This window comes from Neltuma alba, unplaced genomic scaffold (assembly GCF_004799145.2).
Source record: "Neltuma alba isolate B1F8T4 unplaced genomic scaffold, ASM479914v2 tig00013022_pilon, whole genome shotgun sequence".
In the NCBI taxonomy this organism is placed as follows: Eukaryota; Viridiplantae; Streptophyta; class Magnoliopsida; order Fabales; family Fabaceae; genus Neltuma; species Neltuma alba.
Genome location: NW_021637369.1, coordinates 86,063 through 92,062, shown reverse-complemented (window position 1 = coordinate 92,062; position 6,000 = coordinate 86,063).

Below are 6,000 nucleotides of genomic sequence, written 5' to 3'. Positions count from 1 at the left end.
TTTTTGCTCTTTAGTCAATTTTCTTCATTTATTATTTTAATTTTCTATCTTCAAAAAAAAAATCCCCCCGAAAATTGCATTGCATTCATTTAAGTTTAATTTAATTTTCATATAAGTTTTAGCACATTTGCATCTTTCATTTAGAATTAGAATTTTACACTTTAGTTTAAGTCCAATTTATTGCATTTTTTTTATCACCTAAATTTTCACCAGAAAAAACCCACAACTTGCTCCTTGGAAGTAATGACCTAGGTCGATTCTAAACTACAAATTAATTAGACCCTAGTTTAATTTAGTGCTTTGACGACAAAAGGTATCATCAGAAACAAAGTGGATTGAGTTCTTATATTTTGGACAAAAATAAAAATCAAACGAGGTCTTATATTAAGGACCGGAGGTAGTAAAAAATTGCCCATGGATTATGTTTTATAACTAATACTATCTCCGGTCCTAATTATAAGAGCTAATTCACTAATTTGAGGAGATTAAAGAAAAGAAGTTAAGTTAGTTATTTGTAATAAATAGGTAGTTTCTTTCCTAAAATATCCTTACTAATCAAATGTATTGACTAGAACTATTATTGTTAGAAGGACTATTTTAGAAAAAATGTATAAATATGAGAGACAAAGTGGATTGAAATCTTATATTTAGGATCAAAATAAAAGTCCAATAAGATCTTATATTAAGGACCGAAGGTAATAGTTTATTATTGATTAATGATATTATAGTAAATTGCTATTATATTATATTATTAAATAGGCAGCCTCAAAAGTATTCTTTTTTTTTTTTTTTGCTAAAGTATTCTTATTTTATTTTAAATACATCAAAGTTAACGTTAGGCGGGCTAACCACAGTTGTAGGAGACGCAACGCAAATTCCTCATGGGTGACCTGTTCTTGATGGCCAACCACAGTTGTCCAACAAATTGGAGAATCATTCTGGTCCAGTTGTTCTCTTGGAACCAAAAAGTTGACACCCATGGCAACACATCTGAATGCAGGGGATAGGGGTGCACATGGGCAGGGCTGAGCAGGGCAGAACCCCTGCCCGATGCCCAGCCCGAAACATGAACGGGCTGCATTTTGCAGCCCGCTGCCCGGCCCTGCCCATAGAAGCCCTAACCATTTTGGGCTGGACATGGGCGGGCTGGGCAGGGCGGGCTTTGCTGCCCAAATGGTGATGACCTACCGATATCACATGTAAAAAAACTTTCATCCATACCTGAAAATTACATTTCATAATTTTATATTTTCACACATTAAAATTATCCAAAAATAATTCAAAACAAGTCTTAGGAAATATCTAAATAAATAATATTCATAATCTATTTAGAACAAAACAACTCTCAAGATTGTAATTAAAGTCTTGAAATTCAAACGGTTTGCATTAATCTCCAGAAAGTTGAGAAAAGAATAAAACATCTGAAAAAATTGAAGAGGGGTTGAAGCACATTGAGATATTCCATTGGGAGCCAGGGATGGCGATGTAATAGAAACTTGATTATCCATTTAAGTGGCAAAAATTAAATATTACCTAAAGGATTGCAAAAAGATATTAAAACTGAAGCAATAGGCTAACAGGAATAACATAGACCATATAAAAATGGGGTGAAAATAATTGTAAAAAGAAAAATAAAAAATCTTATAATCTCATAATAATTTAATATAACGACTTTTAATATGTAAATACTTATTATGCGATACAATGCAGTTAGCAGTCCATACAACTAAAAGACTTCTTTCTATCATATGACTTGTTCATAAAAAATTAATACAAAATAACTAAATATAAATTAAATAGAAAACATGTAATTCAGATAATTAAACCCCAATTTTCTTTCCATGCTCCTACCCCAATCTTGTTTTCTATCTTGCATAAATATTCAAAATTGTTTATTTATACAAATATGTAATGTATGAACTCCATTCTCTAACAGAGAAAGTTGTTAATGACATAGAGGGGAAGACTGACTTATAAATAGCCAACACTACAACAACAACAAACAATAGGATATGCACAATAAAGCTCACGAAGAACAAGTTAAAAACAAGATACTACTGCTTCTTTAGAAGAATTAGATCCCCTAAAATAGAAAACTAATAGACATGTAATAATAATAAGTTAAATTGCAAAGAGGAGGGAGATAACTTTTTTTTAGGTAAAGAAATGTAATATATTAATATTATTTTATAAATTATAATATATATAATCTGGGCAGGGCCAAATGGGCAGGGCAGCATGTCCTGCCCGATGCCCAGCCCTGCCCATGAAATGCCCAGCCCAAAGATGCCCATTCTTTTTCGGGCTGGGCTGGGCAATTTTTCTTCGGGCTCGGGCGGGCTCTGCGGGTATTTGGGCTTCATGCACACCCCTAGCAGGGGAAGATGCTAATTAAGTAGAATTAAGTAATAGTTTTTATAGGACCTTATTAATTTAATCAAACGCATAATTCTTAAAACGTTCGCGTTAAGTAAAATAATTATTTTTCATTTTTTTTCTGGGTAGAGTACTAATTTGACTGAGCCATACAGCAGCTCAAGAAGGAAAAAAAAGAACAACTGTTTGGAAGCAAAATTTCGCTTGTCACCAAAGCAAATGCATCATATACCAATTAAAATAAAATCTCTTTTTTGAACAATCTAATTTGAAAAAATTACTGGAAAATCTTCCAGTACAGAATTCTTTGTCTGAACATATGACTTCGGTCTTTCAATAATGTGTGACATTTCTTTTTCAAGTGTGTGCAATATATATTTAGCTTCATGTAATATATATTTAGTTATATGCAAATTGTCCGTGCTGAAGGTATATTCTACACCACTGAGGTTAATAATACGTTGGACTTGGTTTCTTAAACAAATTTTAAGTACCTTTGAGTAGTAAATTTTACAATAGGAGGGTTTTTTAGCAATTTTTTTATATCTAATTTTGTTGGCCATGTATAAAGAATACACTAAGTTCAATTTTAAGTAGGCACTCCTTGAAATAACTCTGAAAACAATTTTATACATATAGGGAAAAAACCCCATTAAATGTGGGCTTTTAATCCAGTTGTGCGCGCTCATGGGCTACGGAATATTATAGCAGTAGTATAATCCGAAGAATGAAGTTTCACACTATGTTGTCTTTTCGGATCAAATTAATATTTCTTTTTTTAAATTTCGCAGAGAATCAATCAAATACAGACTCATTTGCTGTCACCAAACAAATCAATCAAATACTTCTTATTTCTCATTGATATACAATAAATATAAACAATCATCTATAGCCCAAACATAAGCGTCATATATCTGAGCTCTCCAATATACAGAAATCAGTTCAAATCAGAAATCATCACTCTCTGCAGAGATAAAACATCCCTGGGTGTATATGGAACGAATCATCAACAACCAACAAATAGGAAGAATCAATCAATTCACATGCCTAGTTCTTCAAAATAGCTAGCATTGAAAGGACAACGGAGGCGCCGATGAGGGCGACGGAGCTGGAAACAGATCCGGCAAATCCAACATCGGGAGCTGGAGCCGGGGAGGGCGAGTCCTGAGCTGAGGCGGCGGCGGAGAAGAGAGCGACGGCGAGGAGGACAGCGAAGGCCCTGAATGTGCTCATTGGTGCCATACCCGTCGCGAATGGGGAAGAGAGAGAAAGAGAGAACTTGTGAGAGTCGGAGAAGAAACTGGAGATCGCGAAGCAGCTCAATGGAAGAGACTGGAGAGATTGCTGAAAGATGAAGAGGGAAGAAGGGAATGAGGGGTATATATAGAAGGGGAAGGCGCGTGGGGGGAGACAGCTGGCGGAGAGGAAGCGCGTAACGGGCGGGTGTGCCAGTTAAGTTTTTCGTGAGAGGCCAAGGCGTTAACCCGCTCGGTGCCTCTTCTTGACTGCTACTCAGCTATTACCGTACACGGCTATTTAGCGCGGCGTGGAAGGAGCACCGGTTCTTCGCCTCTTTTATCCGGAACTATGTAATTTATTTTTTTTTCTTAATTCGAAAGGATTTTTAAAATTTTTTATAAACAAAAAAGATTTGCATATGAGGAATAAAATTTAGCTCTTAAAATTAATCTAATAATAGTTAGATCATGAAAAAATTTTCTCATTTTTTTTTACCAGCAGAAAAAAATTTTCTCATTTCATAAGGAGAATAATGTAATAAATACATTAAACAATGGTTCAATATTTCTTACATTTTAGATAAAACATTTTTATAACGATAACATTAAAATCAAGTTATTTATATTTATTGGGTTAGGTTTTTCAATCACGTATGATCATGTGTCATATTTACAAAATATTAGTATTTAATATTATTTAATTATAATTTCATATATAAAAAAGACAAGTAGTCATATATGATTGAAAGTTTTAATATAATAAATCTAAAAATCTGATTTAAGTTTTTTTTTTCTATTTATAATTGTTTTATTTCGGATAAAACTTGCATTAAAAATTCCATTATTTTTCTCATCCAAGAAAACACACACACGAGGCAGACGGGATGCGGTGCGGTGCTGCAGTGCATACGATTGGATGTTGACAATTGAATATTGAGAAAATCACCACGAAAAAGTGTCGAATTAACTATAAGCATTCGCTGTTAGTTCTTCAAATTTCGTCTTCTCTTCATTTTGATTCTGAAATTTGAAACTATTATTTTTGGTCCCTAAAAATTTTTTCTCAAAAATAAAAAATACTTATTTCAAATTTGAGGGGAAAAAAACCAAATTTTATGAACTAAAAATAGTATTAAATTTCTAATGATAAGTATTTTGAGGATATTATGAATTTAAGCAAACACATAATTATTAAAATGTTCATATTAAGTAAAATAATTTCCTTGTTTTTCTGGATAGGATTGTTGACGGGATGGGACGGGATTTTTGTCTCGTGCTGTATCCTCTCATGATTATGTTCCAGTCCCATTTCTCCTTTTTTTGAAAAAAAAAACACTATAATTTTTTGTATGAATTTTTTTGGTTATAATGTTTATTTTTTATTGAGTTTCTAAAGATAAAAATATTATTAAAAAATTATGTATAAAGCTTAATTATATATTATTAAAAAGGTGTAAAAATAATACTTAAAAAAATACCGTAAAAAAACACTGGCTTTATGAATTACTTTAGGGAAAATCATATTGGAGGTACCTGTTTTTTTTTTTAATTTTCAATTTGGTACCTATGTGTTTTTTGTTCTTAACTAAATCTTTAATTTTGCTCAATTAACATCATTAATCCTTATATAGAGACTAAAAATGCCAATAGAACAAAGTTATAAGAGCTAATGTCGCTAAAAAAAAATAAAATTAAATGTTTAATTAAGAGGAGAAAACACATAGGTACCAAATTAAAAATTGAGAGAAAATAGATGTACCTATGATATGCTTTTCCCATTACTTTATTAAGAAAAGAGATTTTATTGAGATAATACTATAATTTAATAGCTAAAAATTACTATAAAAATAATTATTATTATTTTTAAATAAATTGAATAATCTAATAATTATTATTAATAAATAATTTTTAAAAACAAATACTCGAGGGCAGGACGGGATGACCTCATCCCCTGTCCCATCCGATCTCGGTTACTGTCCCACTCATCTCGTTTTGAAATTTTTTTATTATATCTTATCCTGTCCAGAACTACGAACGGAATGTGATAAATTGAACACCTCTATTTTTAAGTAAAGCACTACCTTTTTTCTTTTTGGACTGTAGAGTACTACACTTTGATTGAACTAAAACTCCAGCGCAAGGAGAAAAAACAGAGAATTGTGCGGTTAAGTTTAACACTCGATTCTTTCTGGATGAAATCAATATTGAACAGTTTTAAATTTCGCCGTAAAATCACTCAAATACGGACGCATTTGCCGTCACCAAGGACACAACACCAGATGAATAGCATCAAATGCTTCTTATTTCTTAATAATGTACAGTAAAGAATCATACATAACCCATACACAAATGCCATATATCTCAACTCTCCAACGTATACAAATCA